The sequence below is a fragment of the Durio zibethinus genome, chromosome 26 (genome assembly GCF_047325235.1).
Source record: "Durio zibethinus cultivar Kanyao isolate XHJ-2024 chromosome 26, ASM4732523v1, whole genome shotgun sequence".
Classification (NCBI taxonomy): Eukaryota; Viridiplantae; Streptophyta; class Magnoliopsida; order Malvales; family Malvaceae; genus Durio; species Durio zibethinus.
This window is the reverse complement of record NC_143187.1, coordinates 3,583,846-3,607,439: the sequence shown is the minus strand read 5'-3', so window position 1 is coordinate 3,607,439 and position 23,594 is coordinate 3,583,846. Positions and strand designations below refer to the sequence as shown.

Genomic DNA, 23,594 nt, shown 5'->3' with positions numbered 1-23,594 from the left:
AATTGGGTAACTGGGAAATCTAAAATCAATTCTCCCAAATGCTTCTTCAATTAGTTCCAGTTTTAACTTTTTTCATCAAATACTGGCCATTTTTTAAAAGTTTCACTTAAATAATTGAATTGGTTAGCTGTGATTGCATTGCAAATGCATATATATAAAAAATTTAAAATCTAATGTTTTATTTGAGATATCTATATGTACCTTGTATAATAATTATTTCGGAAATTATCTTCCTCCAATAAAAAAGAAATAATCCTCTTCCGTAAGGTTCAAAAGACTTAAATGAAGTGTTTAGGTCAAATTTATAAAAAATTTTATTAGAAACGATTAATGAAGTCTAAATTGAAAATCAAAATACATAAATTAAAAGGTTTTGTTACATAGATTAAATATGTAAATATTGATAATTTTTTAATAAATTTTGATATATTTTTAAATGAATATTTTTTGCAAAAATATTGACAGAATTTTTATTAAATAAGTATAGATTAAATTTGAATTATAAATAATATTTTTAATAATTTTTTACATATTATTGTCATTCATATTAAATTCTATCAATCTATCGATTAAAATATTTTATTAAAATTTTTATTAAATCATTTTCTAAAAGAAATTCACAAACTTTATATTAATTTTATTCTAAATTCAAGTCTCACCGTGTATGAGTTTATTTTAATTTTATGATGAATTTATTTAATTATATTTTAATTTGTTGCTTGACTATTTATTTGATTTTCAAATCTTATTATATTTGAGTTCGTATGTTGAATTTGTGTACTTATATTTTAATTTGTTGATTGGTTGATTAATTGATTATTCAATAATATAATATTCAATTCTAGTTATAATTTATATTATAATCTCAAAAAAAATTTTAAAAAATCTTGCTTTTAGAAAAGTAGATTCGATACCTCCCATTCATGTATCGATGTGGCAGAAAAAGTCTTAATCAAGTCATGACATTCTGCTTTCGTTTTCCAGCACGCAAGAAAGAAAACCATTTGGCGAAAAAGTAGTAAGATGCTCTGTCACTACCTCTAAAGCAAAAAACTTTATAACTAGAATTCATAGAGTGCGCAAGGCCCTCTTTTTTAAAGAAAAACTTAAACTACAATTGGCGGGATGTGCCAGACTCTTGCTGTAGTGCGACACAAGAACGACACTCGGAGAATCCTAGTAGCAAGCTACTGTAATGGACTCTCTCCCTAAAAAAATTTATTTAATATCATGTGAGTCAATGACTCACGTATCAGATATTAAACTGATAAGAACAGATACTACACTTGATCTTAGCCAAAAGGCCGAGAAAGGTATGAGTTGGTTTGCGTCTTGATTTTTTTTTTATAATGCAACTCAGCATCACCTCTAGCTTATGCTTTTAATATGGGATGCAAACTTATTTGAAAGAACTTATATCTTTTATGTACAAATTTTTTATGATACAAAAAATAACCATACAGTACCTCAATGAAGTGTTTGTACATTTATATAATTTATCTTACAAATTTTCTGCATGTGGCACGTTGATGTATTTGTACAAGAAATATTTTTCGATGTCTATGAAACCAGACTTTGGAGCATAACTTTGGAATATTGCGGTAATCTTTGTTAATTTTTCAAAGGAAACTAAAGTCATCTCAACTAAAACAAATAATTTCATGGTCTCAACTCTCAAGGCCACATGTCACGTGCTCTGACCTTAGGCTCAAAATCCATGCGGCCTTAGGCTTGGAATCGCCTCCTTCTAGCTTAAGTTAGCCTAAAACACAAGCGCGTGGGCACTAGAACAATGGGAATGGTAGAATGCGCAAGTTTGAGAGAAACAAAAGAACAAGAGAATTGCTGAAAATATGCTCTGTATTACTGAAACAGAAGTGTGTATGATGATGTACAAATGAGGGTGGAGTAGCCCTCTATTTATAGTTGAGGCTCCCAGCTACACTTATGGCTAAATCTTTAGAATGAAAGCTAAAATTAAGGAATTACAAAGATTACAATCAATCAGGATTCTATCTCCTGAATTATAGGGTGAACCAGATCTGCTAGAAGGCTCCTGCTGATCTTGTGAGCTTTTAGAAGATCCCCTTGCGTATCTCCCCTATTGGGCCCTTTTGGATGTGGTACGGGCATTATTCAGGCTAGGCCATGGTCGTGCGGGCTGGCCTGCAGGGTGTGCGGATGGTTTAGCCATATCTCTAAGGCCTTGTGCGTAAACCCCCGCCAGTGCGCCTGGTGGGCGAGCTTCAACATCGGGTGCACGTGCTGGTGTGCCTGGCATGCCCGCCCAGGGCGTGACATTCTCCCCCACCTGATTGCGCAACGCCTTCGATTTGTCCTCTACATGGTACTACCTAATATGGTCCCCAAGCTACCATAAGTTCTCTGCTGGTTCCCAGCTCGCCTCACTGTCTGAAAGTCCTTTCCAGCGCACCAAGTACTCCTGTCTTGGTTGGTAGTCCTTCTGCCTCACTTTTCGGTCAGCTATGATGCTGTGGACCTCCTTCTCACATGAGGCCCTTGCTCTCAATGGCGCACGCTTTGACTCTACCCGTCAAATAACTAGTTAACAGATTGAGCTAAAAAAAGTCACCCAAATTGTAACAAAATGAAGCATTAAAATCACAATTTCTTTGGATTGAGGATGTAAATGATCTAATTTTTTAATATCATACAAGTTGTTAATCTTGTTGCAACTGATATTGAACTGATCAATTAAATGATATTATTCTTTTTCTTCTATTCTTAAACCACTTTTTTTATTAAAAAAGAAAATTCATCGATACTACTCCAATACTTTATAATTGGATGTGATCTGAAAATAAAAAGATTAAATTAAATATATTATTCAATCCCTTAGAAAGGATTTAAGTCCATCTTTCACTGAAACATGGAAATTGGATATTAAACCTCTCAACATATTATATGGAACCTATTTACCATGATTCTTAGATAAACCTCTCAGCATAGCCATCATTTTAATAATTGATTAAAACACATAATAGACAAACTTGAAATGCAAATAAAAGTGGTTCAGCAGCATGAAAAAAATTAGCAAGAAGTTTTAACTTCCAATTGGACAATTCTAAAATCAATTCCGCAAATGTTTCTATATAAAACATACCAATTTTAACTTCTTTCATCAGTTTACTTGTGCAGTACAGGCGTGTTTGAAAAGTTTTTTACTCAAAACAACTAACTTGCAAAAAGGATTAGCAAAGTCTGTCAGACAACTTTGTGACCATCTCAGCTAGTTAAACACCGTGCTGAGAACGATCTTTTACTGCTCATGCTGGTAAACGAGGTCTAGGAAGCGGTTAAGCACGCTCTGATTACAAGGCCTTGTTTCATCAACCAGACTTGAGATCCTGTCTCCTTTGTGCTAAAGGATACAGAAGTACGAACCTATAGAACAGATCCTGTGTAAGTAAGATCGTACCTTCTTCCTCATATAAATGCCATCCAGAACTCATCTGTCTTTTCCATGTGAGACTATATGACTGCTTCGCGGTGGTCAGCATTATTTGGCCTAGGTTTGTTAGAAAATTAGCAGAGCAGAGAGAAATTAACAGGATCTGGAAGTAAAACATTTCCATTTTTTTCTTCCTAGCATGTCTAGTTTAACAGCTATACCACATTTCTATTTTTTTTTCCTTGGAAGTAAAACATTTCCCCTTTTTCTACCTAACATAGCTTTTGCAGTATGGATTAGTATCTAGGCAACAGACATATAGCCTCAAGAGTTGTGCTTTTGCCTGGAGGAAACTTACCGCTGCATCCACCTAGGCTTACAAAACCACACCTTGACACTTTTCACAACGGCATTAAAACTTTAAAAAATAGAATTATATGTTATAAATCTTATTATTATTTTATTATTACTGTATTTTATATTAGAGAAATTTAAATTTAACAGTTTGAACAAAAACACATATACATTCGATTGAATCAAAATTTAATTCATTGTTTAAATTATAAATGTATTATTTTTTAAATATTATTATATATAATGAGAATTGCGCTAATTGATTTGTTTGGTCATTTTTTTAAAATTCAATGCAAAATTATGTTAATAAGCATAAAGCTTTTAAAAATAAATTTTTTTTTGAAAAAGAGAAATTATGTTTTCAAATTGTGTTACCATTATTCATTATTGACAAAACAAACTTATATAAGGATTGAAACCTCTCAAAAAGATTATGAGCTTTCCAGGGTTGGTTTTTAAGAACATGTTTTGTATTTTACACTATGTAATCAATATAGAGAATCTGGATTCTGCATTGGAACTACATTAATTATGGTTTTCTTGTGATGTTCTCACATCATGCCATCAAAATAATTAGGTGATTTTTCTCTCTCAAAATTTTAAATAAAGGAAACTTGCCTAATGAGTTATGTCTTATGAGCAAAAAGAGGAACAAAAAAAAACTATTGTAACTCATTTGAATGGTTTTAAATGTCAAATTAATAAGAATAAAAAAAAGGGAGAGAAATGATAGCAATATAATTAAACAAAAAAAAAGGAATATAAACTATTTTTAAACCAAAAAAATAAAATAGAATGAATAAGAAAAATTGAATGATTGAAAATGCGTATAGGTATGGTCATGGTGAAAGAAAAATTAAGATATTCCAATTTATTTTTAATTTGATTGTATAAATTACAAAATAATTTACTAATTTATAAATAGCATTATATGTTATCAAAACTATAATGGATTTGTTTGACCGGCTAAAATTAGTTCATTAAGAATTTTATATATGATATCATTGTATTAGATTTTTTAATTTAATAATAATTTTCATGCATCAAATTAAAAAAAAGTGTGATCCATATAATAGTGTAGACACTCTATTTAGTTCAGGGTGAATTTATATTTTAAGATTATGTTTTTGAATTTATTTATTTATTTATTTTTGGTAGTATATTTAGTTTAGAGTTATTATTGTTATTTAAAAAAACGAAAAATTGTTTTATTGAAATTTGAAAAGGGTTTAATTCTAATTGAGTTGTTGAATTGAAAGTGTTCTAATTTAAAAAGGATTGTAAAGGGAAATTAGTTTGAGAGATGGATTTGGATTAAAAATCCAAGATTAAAGTTGATTGGAAGATTCATACCAAGAAAACTCATTTTACTATTGTAATTGGGATTAGAAGCCTATAAAAAGACCCCCACTAAGTTCAATTAAAAAGAATTAAGAATCAATTAAAAAAATCAAGAGAAAGTGTGTAAAAAAAAACAAAAAAAAAAATTAAAAGTTTTTTTATAATTTTTTCTGGTGTTTTGGGTTTAGATAATTAGAATTTTCTCTTGAGAGTTTTGTATTAAAGAAAAAAGTTGGAAGACACATAAAAAAGAGGTATTCAACATAAAATTTTTATAGCAAAGTTTTCAAGGGTTTCGGTTATATATGTTTTAGGTTTCTATTTGATTTTTGCTTATACCAAAAAGAAAATTAATCACCACAGGCGAGGGGGCTAGCGAAGCCATAGGCTATTTTGTAGAGAAACAAAAAAGAAGACAAGGTAATTTCTATTTTTCTTCTTCTTTATTTGTATATCAATTTTTGTTACTTAGTTCATTCTCTTTTTTCTTTTATGCATATTTAAAATAAAATTTTATAATAAATTTATGATTCCTACCAAATGATTAGAGGATTTAAATCTTGAATTATGAATTCTACCGAACGATTGGAGAATTTCATAATGAATTTTTGAAAAATAATTTTTAAATCCTACTAAATTATTGGAGGATTTAAATTTCTAAGTTAAATTTTATCAAACCATTAGAAGATTTAATGACAATTTTTTTAAAAAAAATTCGTAAATAGGTTTTCAAATAAAAATCCCACCAGACAATTGGGGGATATGCATTAAAATAAAATCCTACCAAATGATTGGAGGATTTTATAGATTGTTTTAAAAAATAATGTCTACAAAAATATGTTAATGAATTTGACGACAAAGTTTCTTCAGAGCGGGACATGAGTGTCTATGACTGCTCTAAGGTGAGGAAATTATCTTAATTTACTACCAAACGATTAGAGTAATTTTAAGATCAATTTGTAATAATTAAATTATTTGGTAAATTAGAAAAATATTTTAAAGCTTGGATAACACAAAATTAAATTGGTATCATCCTTAGATAGGCGTTGCAAGGGTATTATAATATTTCTCATGCATAACTGAACTCTCGAACTTAGTTTTGAAACGTAGACCAAAACCTATTCTTTTAGGGATCCTTGGTCAAGCTTAGGACATCCTTAGGATGATAGATTCACTTAGGTGGCTAATTACACATAAATAAAAAAGATTTGTGGTGACTCCTTTAGTTATGTTCAGAGATGGATCTACGAATTTATTCGTTTGACAATTAGTATTTAATTTAGGGGAGTGATTAAGTTATATAAAAAAAAATTACATCTTTTTATACCTTTTTTTAACTATTGATTTTAATAAATTTAAAAGATGAAAGAGACAAGTCGAAAAAAATAAAATAATCCTTTCCTTCTAATTTAATATAAATAACAATTTTCATTCTTCATCCCGTGATTTATTGGACTTGCAAGTTGCTATTTACATGATAGGCATGTATTAATAAGTTATTTTTTTTAATCTATGAGAATTTTTCCAAAAAAAAAAAAAAAGACTTGTTAGATATAGTTCAATAGAGCATGAAATTGTATTTGAATTTTTTTTTCAAAAAACAAAATAAATATTCCATGGAAAAGAAGTCAAAGATAAGATTGTAAATTTGACGCCTATATTTAATGGTCAATACATATAACCTCGAAACGTTAATATGACAAAAGAAAACTCCTCCAAAGCAATGCAAATTTGTTATTTCCAAATTAATTTGTTGTTAATGTTCAAGGATTCAAGTAGCATTTTTCCTTGTAATGACAGATCACAAAGGGTTTCTTCACTTTGACAAAAATTACTTGTCTTTTATAATCTCATGGTGCTTCTAGTAATGGATCTTTAATTTCTCTTTCCATATTAGTTTGGAATTTTAACAATTGTGGCATTCTTGCTAGCAAATCCAATGATTTTAGGGTTATAAAATTTTGGAAATATACACTCAAAGTGAATGTTTATAACATTCTCAAAATTTTATTAGATGAATATGAGTAAAACATTTATGTTTTTAATAATTGTTTAATGAAGTAAATAAAAATATTGGGATAATATCTTTCACAACCCCTAAATTATTGAAAAATATTTAATGTAATATCCCAAGTTTTAATTCATGTATCAATCTACCTAATGACTTAACACCATTAACAAAAATTAATGATGCAATCAACTAATAAAAATTTGACACATGCAAATATTACACATATAGAGATGCGGCAATTATGTAATCGTGATGCGACTATCACATGTCATAATTAACAAAACAAAAATTAAACTTTTTAAAAATCTAGAAAACTTTTTTAAAATTTCAAAATCTAAAATTTTTAAAAATATTTAAATATGAAAATTTTTTTAAAAAATTCAAAGTAGAAATAAAATAAAATAAAATGAAATAAGAGAATCAATCAATGAGAGAGAAGGGAAAGGGGGACCAATGCCAATCTTCATGGTTCAAGAGATATTGTGCCCTTTTTTTCTTCTCAGACAGGTAAACTGATGTCGATCACACGAATAAAAATTTTTATAAAACGTATTTGCACATCATATCTTATTTTTGCATATTTTTAATCAACTTTACGACTCTAAAACTTGAATAAATGGCGAGTCTATGCTTATATGCATACAAAAAACAAATACCCATATCTGAGTCCATATGACATAGAATTTTAATCATCTGATTAAAAAATTAAAACTATAAGTTGGATTATACTTAAAAAATTTCTTTCGTCAAGATATCTTAGTCATGATATCCTTGCAAGCTCTTTTTTTTTTTTTTCAATTTCAGGACCACAAGCTTGTAGGCAACAATTTCTCATTGAACTTGCAAAAAGCCTTTAATAGACCGATTATTATGCGCTCCAAAGCTTCAACATGTCACTCTTTCTGTGAATTGGCTTATTTCGAAAAGATTTTGAGTCCAAATGTCACTTAAAACTTAATTCATAATTTTGCTTTTCTCTTGTTCCCATCTTTCTTCCATTTTCTTTCATTCTTCTCACTTTTCGGCTTCTACACTTTCTTCCTCCTATTTGTATGCTAGTAAAACCTAATTGATAAGTTGCTGAATTCAATTTTTGCCCAATTAGCTACCCTCTACCGCTATCAACTAGAATTGGATTTGGTGGGGTGCCCAAGCCTGTGCTGTAGTGCAACGCAAAGGCAACTATCGAGAGTCCCAGTGTCACGATCCTTAAGTGAAGCCAGAAATCCCACATCAGATGAGTACTAGAGTTGGTTTTACGATATAAAGGTTCACACATTCTCTTCCTTGTGAGGCGTCTTTTGTAGGATAAAATCGTAAGGCTAGAGGGACTAGAGTAGACAATACCTCACAAGGGTGTGAATCGTGATAGGTAGGCTGATTTGGGACGCCGGATGAGTGCATGCCAAGGTCCTGGAGCCGCGCAGACCTGGAGGTTGAATCTCGACCCGTGGCACCAGTAGCAAGCTACTATGATGGACTCTCCCTCTAAAAAAATTAATTTAATATCATGTGGGGCATTGACCCACGTATCAGATATTAAACTGATAAAAACAGATACTACAGTTGATCTTAGCCAAAAGGTCGAGAAAGGTATGAGATATTTTGAGGCTCGGATTTTCTTTAATATCGAACCTTGGCATGATCCTTGGCTTGGGCTCTGGATATGGGATATGAACTTGGTGAAAGGAACTCTTACCCTAACGTATTTGCACATGAAAATTATTCTCATTTCTATTGAGGAGCTCTTTAATTTGTTATTCCTTTGGTGCAAGGTGAAGTCATTTTTAGCTAAAGCAAAATATTTCACCTTCTCTGCGTCAGACTAAGTTAGCCTGGGTAAACCTACTTGCTCTTTAAGAACTTGAGCTAATAACTAAAAAATAAATATTTAAATAATCAACCAAGTTGTAGCAGAAAATCAAGCATTAACATCACAAATTTCCTTGGACCAATGGTGTAAACAATCGAATTCGCTTGGGTAAGCATGTTTTTTCTGGATGCTGCTAAGCTGTCATTGCAAATTTGATTCATTACCAATTGGGCAACTGGGAAATCCAAAATCAATTCTCCCAAATGCTTCTTCAAATAGTGTCCAGTTTTAATTGTTTCATGAAATACTGGCCATATATGAAGAGTTTTACTTAAACAACTAAATTGGTTTGCAGTGATTGCATTGCAAATGTATATATATAGCTTCAAACTTACCGGAATCGTTCAAAGTTTTTTTGAAAAAAAAATTGTGGGAGTCTGTCAGACAACCTTATGACCATCCTATGCTGGGTGAGAACCAACTGAGAACGATCCCCTACTGCTTCGGTTGGTAGGGCAGGGGCCAAGTATAAGTTAATCTCGCTCCGATCACAAGGTTATTGTTCATCAACCAAACTTTAGATCCTCTCTCCTTTGTGCTCTGATCACTTTTCTTTCAAGTGATTGACATAGGCATGTCGTTAAATAACTATTAGATTTATCAATTATGTACACAAAAAAGTAAAGCTAACTTGCCAAAAGTTTTACTATTATTTGCAGTCTTGCATTAGTATCTAAGCAACAGACACATAGCTCTCAAGTGTCGTAAAAAGGTCTAAAGACATTTTTAAGAGTTGATCAAACTACAATGTAAAAATGAACACATTCAATTCTGGCATTGGTATATCCCAAAGGGCTGACCTGAATAATGCCAAAACTAAAAGTACACCAACACCAAAACAGACTTGACATTGTTGTCCTTTTCATTTTCATTAACTTTGGTTCTATTAGCTCCCTCCCAACTGACTGACAGAAAAACAAAAAATGAAAAAAGTTACTCCTACTAACTACTAATTATTTGTTGTATTTTCTGTAGGATTACCTTAACTCGAATCAAGATCAACATGGCAGACGCATTGCTCTAAAGGCTTTTCTTCTTGGCTCTGCAGATACACAAAGTAGACTATAGGTTAAGTCCAACAAGGCTAAAAGTTTTTATTTCGCACTACATTCAATTGCAGTTCTGAAAGCTGAATTATGCTTAAGCGCCCTATGTTGAACTAATATTTTGCTAAGAACAGCAAATGTTCACTTGTATATATCTATATATATATTAACACTAGATGCGTCATGGCCCTAAGCGCCAAAAAATAACAGTACTACAAGCTCAATAATTATGCAATTCAGAAATAACAAGCTAGTGTTATCTCCAACTAAAAATACCCTTTTAAATAATCAAATATATTGGCCAACTTAAAATCTAATCTAAGATATCATAATTGATAAGTTTCATCTCTTCCACTGGATGCCAGCGCCTTAATAATTGCTATTGAAATAAAAACGTGTTTATGGATTGTATGCATGGCTGGAGGTATGTGCCCATGGTATCAATTTAAACAAAAAGTTCATTGCTAATGTAGAGTTCTAACTTGTAAAATTGAGCCGAATTATGTGGAGATTGACAAAGAAATTAAAGTAAGGCACAAAAAAGAGTTTAAGTCAGACAGCAATGCTACCATCTCAGCCAGATGAACACTAAATGAGAACGATCTTCTACAGCTTCAATAGTTACAAGGACAAAAAGACAATTGGATCGGACTTAAATGAAGTTTTTTCAATCAAGTTCAATCATCTTCAGTAAGCATGCCAAGAAAGCGGAGAGAAAATTATTAAATGTTATTACGGAAGTCATAGACGAACCTTTATACTTCAAACTGGATAGGGGCCGCGCGAACGCAGGCCCCAACTGCCACAAATTATGACGTAGGCTCTCCCACTTGGGGAGACCTTAGGGCAGCACCCCTCCCAAGTGCAATGGAGGTCATTGTCCTAGGCCATGAGTTTTCTTGATCACCCCATAACCCCGTCCAGGTAAGTATGGTTTTAAGTAGCCACTCCAATCTCTTTTGTAGAGCCAACCACACTTTCCTTTGCTGTTCGGTTTTGAGATGGGATTGAGTAAAGCCTTAACTACCTAGATCTCATGGATTGGTGAGGTAAATATATATAGCATGTTGGTAACAGATTATTATCGACCAATTTGAAGTTGATAATTCTTTGATTTATTTCGGCAATTTATTGGTGGGACATATGAACATCAAGAAGTTCCCCTCAACTAGTTCTAGGAAAAGCAAATAAAACCTTACATTTGACCACTCCTAGCCTTATAATATGTCAAATTCTATCAGATTTCTTGCAAAATTTAATCATAAACAATAATTGCTTGCAAAATATCAGATTTATGGATAGACAACAGCTTTTGTCGTATATGAGCTTTTAGTGTTTTAACTTTTAATTTGTTGTTAATGTTCAAGGATTCAAGCAACATTTTTCCTAGTATGACAGACAAAGGGTTTCTTCACTTCTTTGACAAAAATTAGTTGTCTTTTAGAATCTCATGCTTCTAGTAATGGATCTTTAATTTCCCTTTCCATTTTAGTTTGGAATTTTAACTAGCAAATCCAATGATTTTAGGGTTATAAAATTTTGAAAATACACACTACAAGCAAATATTTATAACATCCTCAAAATTATATTAGATGAATAAGATTAAAACATTTATGTTTTTTTTTTTAAATATTGTTTAATGAAGTAAGTAAAAGCATTCGGACAATATTCACGACCCCTAAATAATTAAAAAATGTCTAATGTAATACCTCAATTTTTAATTCATGTATCATTTTGTTGAATAATTTAACACAAAAATTAATGATGCAATTAACCAATGAAAATTGAATATGAGGTATATATTACACACATAAATGACACGGGGATATTATGTGAGAGTAATTCGACTATCACATGACATAATTAAAAAAAAAACTAAAACTAAAACTTTTTTAAAATATTGAAAATTTATTTTTTACTTTCAAAATCTAAATTTTTTTTTAAAATTTAAAATATGAATAATTTTTAAAAAAATTAAAAATAAAATAAAATAAAATAAAACATAGAAGAGAATTGATTGAGGATAGAGGAGGGAGAGGGGACTAGCACTGGATCTTCATGGTTCAAGAGAGATTAGTCTTTATCCTCCTCAAACTGATCAAACGATGTCGATCACTAATAAAAATTTTTATAAGGCAAATTTGCACATCATATCTTATTTTTTAATATTTTTAGTGAACTTTGTGCTTTTAAAATTTGAATAAATGGCGAGTCTGATACTTATATACATATAAAATTATAAGTTGGACTATGCTTAAAAAAATTATGTTTCTAATTATATTAGATGAATATGATTAAAGCATTTATGTTTTTAATATATTGTTCACTGAAATAAATAAAAGCTTTGGGATAATATCCTTCACAACCCCCCAAATTATTGAAAAATGTTTAATGAAATGTATCAATCTTACCCGATGACTTAACACCATTAATAGAAATTGATGATACATATTACATATGTAGAGATGTCATGGGTCGAGATTCAACCTCCAGGCTCGCGCGGCTCCACGACCCAAGCATGGACTCATCCGGCATCCCAAATTAGCCTAACTGTCACGATTCACACATTTGTAAGATATTATCCGTTTTGGCTCCCTTATCCCACAAAAGACGCCTCATAAGGAAGTGGTGATGTGAACCCTTATATCTAATGACTAACTCTAGTACACAGTCGATGTAGGATTCATAACTCTTCCTTAAGTTCGTGACATCCTCCCTCACTCCAACGAAAGCCAACATAGTCGATGTGGGATTCGAGACTCTTCCTTAGGTCCGTGACATCCCCACTCCAATGAAGGCCCATCATCCTCGGTGGCAAATCGCTAGTACCCCAGAGATGGCTCTAATACCACTTGTTACGAGCCGAGACTCAACCTCCAGGCTCGTGACTCCAGGAGTCGAGCATGGACTCACTCGATGTCCCAAATCAGCCTAATTGTTATGGTTCACACCCTTGTGAGGTATTGTCCGCTTTAACCTCCTTCGCCTCATGGTTTTGTCCCACAAAAGGTGCCTAACGAACAGGTGGTGGTGTGAACCCTTATATCCCATTACCAACTTTAGTACACAGTCGATGTGAGATTCAAAACTGCTCCTTAGGTCCGTGATAGAGATAAGCAGCTATTATCTAACAGTGATGCGACTATCACAAGTCATAATTAAAATTAAAAAAACTAAAATTGTTTAAAAATCTGGAAAAAAATTTTTAATTTTTGAAATCTAAAATATTTTAAACAATTAAAATGTGAAAATTTTTTTAAAAATTCAAAGTAAAAAAAGGAATAAAAAAAAAAAAAGAGAATCAATTAAGGAGAGAGAGAAGGGAGAGGGGGACCAGTGCCAATCCTTATGGTTCAATAAAGATTGACCTTTATGCTTCTCAGTCAAGTAAACTAATGTCGTTAACACCAATAAATTTTTTTATAAGAAGTATTTGCACATCATATTTTATTTTTTCACATTTTTAGTCAACTTTGTGAGTCTAAAATTTGCACAAAAGACGAGTTTGATACGTAGATACGAATAACGGATATCCATATCTGAGTTCATATAACGTTTAATTTCATTCATCTGATTAAAAAGATCGAAATTATAAGAAAAGATTGAAATTATAAGTTGGACTATGCTTAAAAAAATTATGTTTTAGATTTCTATTATCATGACATCCTTACAAGCTCTTTTATTTTATTTTTTTCAATTTCGGTATGACAAGCTTTAGGCAACAATTTCTTATTCAACTAATAGACCGATTAATCATGCACTCGTTCCCATCTTTCTTCCATTTTCTTGCTTGTAGCTTCTACTCTTTCTTCCCCCTATCTATATGTACTATAAAACCTATTTGCCGAGCAGCCGAAATTGGTTCTTACCCATTTAGTTACTGTTAGACGATTTCGAATATTGAACTAATGTTGGTGGGGTGCGCCAGGCCTGTGCTGTAGGGCAACGCAAAAGCGACGCTCGAGATTCCCAGTAGCAAGCTACTGTGATGGACTCTCCCCCTAAAAAAATTAATTTAATATCATGTGGGTCATTGACCCACGTATCAGATATTAAACTGACAAGAACAGATACTACACTTGATCTTAGCCAAAAGGCCGAGAAAGGTATGAGTTGTTTTGTGGCTCGGATTGTCTTTTATATCGAACCTTGGCGTGACCCTTGGCTTGGGCTCTGGATGTGGGATCTGAACTTAGTTAAAAGAACTCCTACTCTGATGTATTTGCACATGAAAATTATTCTGATGTCTACTGCCGTGTTCCTTAATTTGTTATTCCTTTGGTGCAAGGTGAATCGTTTTAGCTAAAACAAAAAATTTCCCCATCTCTGCGTCAGATTAAGTTAGCTTGGGTAAAACTAATTGTTCTCTAAGAACTTGAGCTAATAACTAAATGACAAATATTTAAAAAATCACCCAAATTGTAGCAGAGAATCAAGCATTAACATCACAGATTTCCTTAGATCAATGGTGTAAACAATCGAATTCACTCGGGTAAGCATGTTTTTTTTTGGATGCTGCTAAGCTGTCGTTGCAAATTAGATTCATTTTTACCAATTGGGTAACTGGGAAATCTAAAATCAATTCTCCCAAATGCTTCTTCAATTAGTTCCAGTTTTAACTTTTTTCATCAAATACTGGCCATTTTTTAAAAGTTTCACTTAAATAATTGAATTGGTTAGCTGTGATTGCATTGCAAATGCATATATATAAAAAATTTAAAATCTAATGTTTTATTTGAGATATCTATATGTACCTTGTATAATAATTATTTCGGAAATTATCTTCCTCCAATAAAAAAGAAATAATCCTCTTCCGTAAGGTTCAAAAGACTTAAATGAAGTGTTTAGGTCAAATTTATAAAAAATTTTATTAGAAACGATTAATGAAGTCTAAATTGAAAATCAAAATACATAAATTAAAAGGTTTTGTTACATAGATTAAATATGTAAATATTGATAATTTTTTAATAAATTTTGATATATTTTTAAATGAATATTTTTTGCAAAAATATTGACAGAATTTTTATTAAATAAGTATAGATTAAATTTGAATTATAAATAATATTTTTAATAATTTTTTACATATTATTGTCATTCATATTAAATTCTATCAATCTATCGATTAAAATATTTTATTAAAATTTTTATTAAATCATTTTCTAAAAGAAATTCACAAACTTTATATTAATTTTATTCTAAATTCAAGTCTCACCGTGTATGAGTTTATTTTAATTTTATGATGAATTTATTTAATTATATTTTAATTTGTTGCTTGACTATTTATTTGATTTTCAAATCTTATTATATTTGAGTTCGTATGTTGAATTTGTGTACTTATATTTTAATTTGTTGATTGGTTGATTAATTGATTATTCAATAATATAATATTCAATTCTAGTTATAATTTATATTATAATCTCAAAAAAAATTTTAAAAAATCTTGCTTTTAGAAAAGTAGATTCGATACCTCCCATTCATGTATCGATGTGGCAGAAAAAGTCTTAATCAAGTCATGACATTCTGCTTTCGTTTTCCAGCACGCAAGAAAGAAAACCATTTGGCGAAAAAGTAGTAAGATGCTCTGTCACTACCTCTAAAGCAAAAAACTTTATAACTAGAATTCATAGAGTGCGCAAGGCCCTCTTTTTTAAAGAAAAACTTAAACTACAATTGGCGGGATGTGCCAGACTCTTGCTGTAGTGCGACACAAGAACGACACTCGGAGAATCCTAGTAGCAAGCTACTGTAATGGACTCTCTCCCTAAAAAAATTTATTTAATATCATGTGAGTCAATGACTCACGTATCAGATATTAAACTGATAAGAACAGATACTACACTTGATCTTAGCCAAAAGGCCGAGAAAGGTATGAGTTGGTTTGCGTCTTGATTTTTTTTTTATAATGCAACTCAGCATCACCTCTAGCTTATGCTTTTAATATGGGATGCAAACTTATTTGAAAGAACTTATATCTTTTATGTACAAATTTTTTATGATACAAAAAATAACCATACAGTACCTCAATGAAGTGTTTGTACATTTATATAATTTATCTTACAAATTTTCTGCATGTGGCACGTTGATGTATTTGTACAAGAAATATTTTTCGATGTCTATGAAACCAGACTTTGGAGCATAACTTTGGAATATTGCGGTAATCTTTGTTAATTTTTCAAAGGAAACTAAAGTCATCTCAACTAAAACAAATAATTTCATGGTCTCAACTCTCAAGGCCACATGTCACGTGCTCTGACCTTAGACTCAAAATCCATGCGGCCTTAGGCTTGGAATCGCCTCCTTCTAGCTTAAGTTAGCCTAAAACACAAGCGCGTGGGCACTAGAACAATGGGAATGGTAGAATGCGCAAGTTTGAGAGAAACAAAAGAACAAGAGAATTGCTGAAAATATGCTCTGTATTACTGAAACAGAAGTGTGTATGATGATGTACAAATGAGGGTGGAGTAGCCCTCTATTTATAGTTGAGGCTCCCAGCTACACTTATGGCTAAATCTTTAGAATGAAAGCTAAAATTAAGGAATTACAAAGATTACAATCAATCAGGATTCTATCTCCTGAATTATAGGGTGAACCAGATCCGCTAGAAGGCTCCTGCTGATCTTGTGAGCTTTTAGAAGATCCCCTTGCGTATCTCCCCTATTGGGCCATTTTGGATGTGGTACGGGCATTATTCAGGCTAGGCCATGGTCGTGCGGGCTGGCCTGCAGGGTGTGCGGATGGTTTAGCCATATCTCTAAGGCCTTGTGCGTAAACCCCCGCCAGTGCGCCTGGTGGGCGAGCTTCAACATCGGGTGCACGTGCTGGTGTGCCTGGCATGCCCGCCCAGGGCGTGACATTCTCCCCCACCTGATTGCGCAACGCCTTCGATTTGTCCTCTACATGGTACTACCTAATATGGTCCCCAAGCTGCCATAAGTTCTCTGCTGGTTCCCAGCTCGCCTCACTGTCTGAAAGTCCCTTCCAGCGCACCAAGTACTCCTGTCTTGGTTGGTAGTCCTTCTGCCTCACTTTTCGGTCAGCTATGATGCTGTGGACCTCCTTCTCATATGAGGCCCTTGCTCTCAATGGCGCACGCTTTGACTCTACCCGTCAAATAACTAGTTAACAGATTGAGCTAAAAAAAGTCACCCAAATTGTAACAAAATGAAGCATTAAAAGCACAATTTCTTTGGATTGAGGATGTAAATAATCTAATTTTTTAATATCATACAAGTTGTTAATCTTGTTGCAACTGATATTGAACTGATCAATTAAATGATATTATTCTTTTTCTTCTATTCTTAAACCACTTTTTTTATTAAAAAAGAAAATTCATCGATACTACTCCAATACTTTATAATTGGATGTGATCTGAAAATAAAAAGATTAAATTAAATATATTATTCAATCCCTTAGAAAGGATTTAAGTCCATCTTTCACTGAAACATGGAAATTGGATATTAAACCTCTCAACATATTATATGGAATCTATTTACCATGATTCTTAGTTAAACCTCTCAGCATAGCCATCATTTTAATAATTGATTAAAACACATAATAGACAAACTTGAAATGCAAATAAAAGTGGTTCAGCAGCATGAAAAAATTAGCAAGAAGTTTTAACTTCCAATTGGACAATTCTAAAATCAATTCCGCAAATGTTTCTATATAAAACATACCAATTTTAACTTCTTTCATCAGTTTACTTGTGCAGTACAGGCGTGTTTGAAAAGTTTTTTACTCAAAACAACTAACTTGCAAAAAGGATTAGCAAAGTCTGTCAGACAACTTTGTGACCATCTCAGCTAGTTAAACACCGTGCTGAGAACGATCTTTTACTGCTCATGCTGGTAAACGAGGTCTAGGAAGCGGTTAAGCACGCTCTGATTACAAGGCCTTGTTTCATCAACCAGACTTGAGATCCTGTCTCCTTTGTGCTAAAGGATACAGAAGTACGAACCTATAGAACAGATCCTGTGTAAGTAAGATCGTACCTTCTTCCTCATATAAATGCCATCCAGAACTCATCTGTCTTTTCGAGACTATATGACTGCTTCGTGGTGGTCAGCATTATTTGGCCTAGGTTTGTTAGAAAATTAGCAGAGCAGAGAGAAATTAACAGGATCTGGAAGTAAAACATTTCCATTTTTTTCTTCCTAGCATGTCTAGTTTAACAGCTATACCACATTTCTATTTTTTTTTCCTTGGAAGTAAAACATTTCCCCTTTTTCTACCTAACATAGCTTTTGCAGTATGGATTAGTATCTAGGCAACAGACATATAGTCTCAAGAGTTGTGCTTTTGCCTGGAGGAAACTTACCGCTGCATCCACCTAGGCTTACAAGACCACACCTTGACACTTTTCACAACGGCATTAAAACTTTAAAAAATAGAATTATATGTTATAAATCTTATTATTATTTTATTATTACTGTATTTTATATTAGAGAAATTTAAATTTAACAGTTTGAACAAAAACACATATACATTCGATTGAATCAAAATTTAATTCATTGTTTAAATTATAAATGTATTATTTTTTAAATATTATTATATATAATGAGAATTGCGCTAATTGATTTGTTTGGTCATTTTTTTAAAATTCAATGCAAAATTATGTTAATAAGCATAAAGCTTTTAAAAATAAATTTTTTTTTTGAAAAAGAGAAATTATGTTTTCAAATTGTGTTACCGTTATTCATTATTGACAAAACAAACTTATATAAGGATTGAAACCTCTCAAAACGATTATGAGCTTTCCAGGGTTGGTTTTTAAGAACATGTTTTGTATTTTACACTATGTAATCAATATAGAGAATCTGGATTCTGCATTGGAACTAAATTAATTATGGTTTTCTTGTGATGTTCTCACATCATGCCATCAAAATAATTAGGTGATTTTTCTCTCTCAAAATTTTAAATAAAGGAAACTTGCCTAATGAGTTATGTCTTATGAGCAAAAAGAGCAACAAAAAAAAAAACTATTGTAACTCATTTGAATGGTTTTAAATGTCAAATTAATAAGAATAAAAAAAAGGGAGAGAAATGATAGCAATATAATTAAACAAAAAAAAAAGGAATATAAACTATTTTTAAACCAAAAAAATAAAATAGAATGAATAAGAAAAATTGAATGATTGAAAATGCGTATAGGTATGGTCATGGTGAAAGAAAAATTAAGATATTCCAATTTATTTTTAATTTGATTGTATAAATTACAAAATAATTTACTAATTTATAAATAGCATTATATGTTATCAAAACTATAATGGATTTGTTTGACCGGCTAAAATTAGTTCATTAAGAATTTTATATATGATATCATTGTATTAGATTTTTTAATTTAATAATAATTTTCATGCATCAAATTAAAAAAAAGTGTGATCCATATAATAGTGTAGACACTCTATTTAGTTCAGGGTGAATTTATATTTTAAGATTATGTTTTTGAATTTATTTATTTATTTATTTTTGGTAGTATATTTAGTTTAGAGTTATTATTGTTATTTAAAAAAATGAAAAATTGTTTTATTGAATTTTGAAAAGGGTTTAATTCTAATTGAGTTGTTGAATTGAAAGCGTTCTAATTTAAAAAGGATTGTAAAGGGAAATTAGTTTGAGAGATGGATTTGGATTAAAAATCCAAGATTAAAGTTGATTGGAAGATTCAAACCAAGAAAACTCATTTTACTATTGTAATTGGGATTAGAAGCCTATAAAAAGACCCTCACTAAGTTCAATTAAAAAGAATTAAGAATCAATTAAAAAAATCAAGAGAAAGTGTGTAAAAAAAAAAAAAATTAAAAGTTTTTTTATAATTTTTTCTGGTGTTTTGGGTTTAGATAATTAGAATTTTCTCTTGAGAGTTTTGTATTAAAGAAAAGAGTTGGAAGACACATAAAAAAGAGGTATTCAACATAAAATTTTTATAGCAAAGTTTTCAAGGGTTTCGGTTATATATGTTTTAGGTTTCTATTTGATTTTTGCTTATACCAAAAAGAAAATTAATCACCACAAGCGAGGGGGCTAGCGAAGCCATAGGCTATTTTGTAGAGAAACAAAAAAGAAGACAAGGTAATTTCTATTTTTCTTCTTCTTTATTTGTATATCAATTTTTGTTACTTAGTTCATTCTCTTTTTTCTTTTATGCATATTTAAAATAAAATTTTATAATAAATTTATGATTCCTACCAAATGATTAGAGGATTTAAATCTTGAATTATGAATTCTACCGAACGATTGGAGAATTTCATAATGAATTTTTGAAAAATAATTTTTAAATCCTACTAAATGATTGGAGGATTTTAAATTTCTAAGTTAAATTTTATCAAACCATTAGAAGATTTAATGACAATTTTTTTAAAAAAATTTCGTAAATAGGTTTTCAAATAAAAATCCCACCAGACAATTGGGGGATATGCATTAAAATAAAATCCTACCAAATGATTGGAGGATTTTATAGATTGTTTTAAAAAATAATGTCTACAAAAATATGTTAATGAATTTGACGACAAAGTTTCTTCAGAGCGGGACATGAGTGTCTATGACTGCTCTAAGGTGAGGAAATTATCTTAATTTACTACCAAACGATTAGAGTAATTTTAAGATCAATTTGTAATAATTAAATTATTTGGTAAATTAGAAAAATATTTTAAAGCTTGGATAACACAAAATTAAATTGGTATCATCCTTAGATAGGCGTTGCAAGGGTATTATAATATTTCTCATGCATAACTGAACTCTCGAACTTAGTTTTGAAACGTAGACCAAAACCTATTCTTTTAGGGATCCTTGGTCAAGCTTAGGACATCCTTAGGATGATAGATTCACTTAGGTGGCTAATTACACATAAATAAAAAAGATTTGTGGTGACTCCTTTAGTTATGTTCAGAGATGGATCTACGAATTTATTCGTTTGACAATTAGTATTTAATTTAGGGGAGTGATTAAGTTATATAAAAAAAAGTACATCTTTTTATACCTTTTTTTAACTATTGATTTTAATAAATTTAAAAGATGAAAGAGACAAGTCGAAAAAAATAAAATAATCCCTTCCTTCTAATTTAATATAAATAACAATTTTCATTCTTCATCCCGTGATTTATTGGACTTGCAAGTTGCTATTTACATGATAGGCATGTATTAATATGTTATTTTTTTTAATCTATGAGAATTTTTCCAAAAAAAAAAAAAAGGACTTGTTAGATATAGTTCAATAGAGCATGAAATTGTATTTGAATTTTTTTTTCAAAAAACAAAATAAATATTCCATGGAAAAGAAGTCAAAGATAAGATTGTAAATTTGATGCCTATATTTAATGGTCAATACATATAACCTCGAAACGTTAATATGACAAAAGAAAACTCCTCCAAAGCAAAGCAAATTTGTTATTTCCAAATTAATTTGTTGTTAATGTTCAAGGATTCAAGTAGCATTTTTCCTTGTAATGACAGATCACAAAGGGTTTCTTCACTTTGACAAAAATTACTTGTCTTTTATAATCTCATGGTGCTTCTAGTAATGGATCTTTAATTTCTCTTTCCATATTAGTTTGGAATTTTAACAATTGTGGCATTCTTGCTAGCAAATCCAATGATTTTAGGGTTATAAAATTTTGGAAATATACACTCAAAGTGAATGTTTATAACATTCTCAAAATTTTATTAGATGAATATGATTAAAACATTTATGTTTTTAATAATTGTTTAATGAAGTAAATAAAAATATTGGGATAATATCTTTCACAACCCCTAAATTATTGAAAAATATTTAATGTAATATCCCAAGTTTTAATTCATGTATCAATCTACCTAATGACTTAACACCATTAACAAAAATTAATGATGCAATCAACTAATAAAAATTTGACACATGCAAATATTACACATATAGAGATGTGGCAATTATGTAATCGTGATGCGACTATCACATGTCATAATTAACAAAACAAAAATTAAACTTTTTAAAAATCTAGAAAATTTTTTTAAAATTTCAAAATCTAAAATTTTTAAAAATATTTAAATATGAAAATTTTTTTAAAAAATTCAAAGTAGAAATAAAATAAAATAAAATGAAATAAGAGAATCAATCAATGAGAGAGAAGGGAAAGGGGGACCAATGCCAATCTTCATGGTTCAAGAGATATTGTGCCCTTTTTTTCTTCTCAGACAGGTAAACTGATGTCGATCACACGAATAAAAATTTTTATAAAACGTATTTGCACATCATATCTTATTTTTGCATATTTTTAATCAACTTTACGACTCTAAAACTTGAATAAATGGCGAGTCTATGCTTATATGCATACAAAAAACAAATACCCATATCTGAGTCCATATGACATAGAATTTTAATCATCTGATTAAAAAATTAAAACTATAAGTTGGATAATACTTAAAAAATTTCTTTCGTCAAGATGTCTTAGTCATGATATCCTTGCAAGCTCTTTTTTTTTTTTTCAATTTCAGGACCACAAGCTTGTAGGCAACAATTTCTCATTGAACTTGCAAAAAGCCTTTAATAGACCGATTATTATGCGCTCCAAAGCTTCAACATGTCACTCTTTCTGTGAATTGGCTTATTTCGAAAAGATTTTGAGTCCAAATGTCACTTAAAACTTAATTCATAATTTTGCTTTTCTCTTGTTCCCATCTTTCTTCCATTTTCTTTCATTCTTCTCACTTTTCGGCTTCTACACTTTCTTCCTCCTATTTGTATGCTAGTAAAACCTAATTGATAAGTTGCTGAATTCAATTTTTGCCCAATTAGCTACCCTCTACCGCTATCAACTAGAATTGGATTTGGTGGGGTGCCCAAGCCTGTGCTGTAGTGCAACGCAAAGGCAACTATCGAGAGTCCCAGTGTCACGATCCTTAAGTGAAGCCAGAAATCCCACATCAGATGAGTACTAGAGTTGGTTTTACGATATAAAGGTTCACACATTCTCTTCCTTGTGAGGCGTCTTTTGTAGGATAAAATCGTAAGGCTAGAGGGACTAGAGTAGACAATACCTCACAAGGGTGTGAATCGTGATAGGTAGGCTGATTTGGGACGCCGGATGAGTGCATGCCAAGGTCCTGGAGCCGCGCAGACCTGGAGGTTGAATCTCGACCCGTGGCACCAGTAGCAAGCTACTATGATGGACTCTCCCTCTAAAAAAATTAATTTAATATCATGTGGGGCATTGACCCACGTATCAGATATTAAACTGATAAAAACAGATACTACAGTTGATCTTAGCCAAAAGGTCGAGAAAGGTATGAGATATTTTGAGGCTCGGATTTTCTTTAATATCGAACCTTGGCATGATCCTTGGCTTGGGCTCTGGATATGGGATATGAACTTGGTGAAAGGAACTCTTACCCTAACGTATTTGCACATGAAAATTATTCTCATTTCTATTGAGGAGCTCTTTAATTTGTTATTCCTTTGGTGCAAGGTGAAGTCATTTTTAGCTAAAGCAAAATATTTCACCTTCTCTGCGTCAGACTAAGTTAGCCTGGGTAAACCTACTTGCTCTTTAAGAACTTGAGCTAATAACTAAAAAATAAATATTTAAA

The 23,594-nt window shown here is 31.1% G+C and overlaps 1 long non-coding RNA gene and 8 other non-coding genes across 9 annotated transcripts; all 9 read right to left on the bottom strand.

Annotated features, from left to right (window-relative positions):
- Positions 1 to 1,120: 1,120 nt before the first annotated feature.
- Positions 1,121 to 1,317, bottom strand: LOC149511185 (U2 spliceosomal RNA). The gene has a single exon (XR_016334480.1). It is a non-coding gene; the product is annotated as a U2 spliceosomal RNA (small nuclear RNA).
- A 1,902-nt stretch (positions 1,318 to 3,219) lies between these two features.
- LOC149511184 (small nucleolar RNA U3) lies at positions 3,220 to 3,437 on the bottom strand. The gene has a single exon (XR_016334430.1). It is a non-coding gene; the product is annotated as a small nucleolar RNA U3 (small nucleolar RNA).
- Positions 3,438 to 8,515: 5,078 nt separating this feature from the next.
- Positions 8,516 to 8,715, bottom strand: LOC149511183 (U2 spliceosomal RNA). Its single transcript, XR_016334491.1, has one exon. It is a non-coding gene; the product is annotated as a U2 spliceosomal RNA (small nuclear RNA).
- Positions 8,716 to 9,050: 335 nt separating this feature from the next.
- On the bottom strand, positions 9,051 to 11,390 carry LOC149511181 (uncharacterized). Its single transcript, XR_016334273.1, has 3 exons — positions 10,791 to 11,390; positions 9,973 to 10,033; positions 9,051 to 9,896 (listed from the first exon to the last, which is right to left on the bottom strand). It is a non-coding gene; the product is annotated as an uncharacterized LOC149511181 (long non-coding RNA).
- LOC149511182 (U1 spliceosomal RNA) lies at positions 10,809 to 10,969 on the bottom strand. Its single transcript, XR_016334479.1, has one exon. It is a non-coding gene; the product is annotated as a U1 spliceosomal RNA (small nuclear RNA).
- Positions 11,391 to 13,951: 2,561 nt separating the features above from the next.
- LOC149511180 (U2 spliceosomal RNA) lies at positions 13,952 to 14,147 on the bottom strand. The gene has a single exon (XR_016334483.1). It is a non-coding gene; the product is annotated as a U2 spliceosomal RNA (small nuclear RNA).
- Positions 14,148 to 15,710: 1,563 nt separating this feature from the next.
- LOC149511179 (U2 spliceosomal RNA) lies at positions 15,711 to 15,907 on the bottom strand. The gene has a single exon (XR_016334478.1). It is a non-coding gene; the product is annotated as a U2 spliceosomal RNA (small nuclear RNA).
- Positions 15,908 to 17,808: 1,901 nt separating this feature from the next.
- Positions 17,809 to 18,026, bottom strand: LOC149511178 (small nucleolar RNA U3). The gene has a single exon (XR_016334429.1). It is a non-coding gene; the product is annotated as a small nucleolar RNA U3 (small nucleolar RNA).
- Positions 18,027 to 23,095: 5,069 nt separating this feature from the next.
- On the bottom strand, positions 23,096 to 23,295 carry LOC149511177 (U2 spliceosomal RNA). The gene has a single exon (XR_016334489.1). It is a non-coding gene; the product is annotated as a U2 spliceosomal RNA (small nuclear RNA).
- Between the last annotated feature and the right edge of the window lie 299 nt (positions 23,296 to 23,594).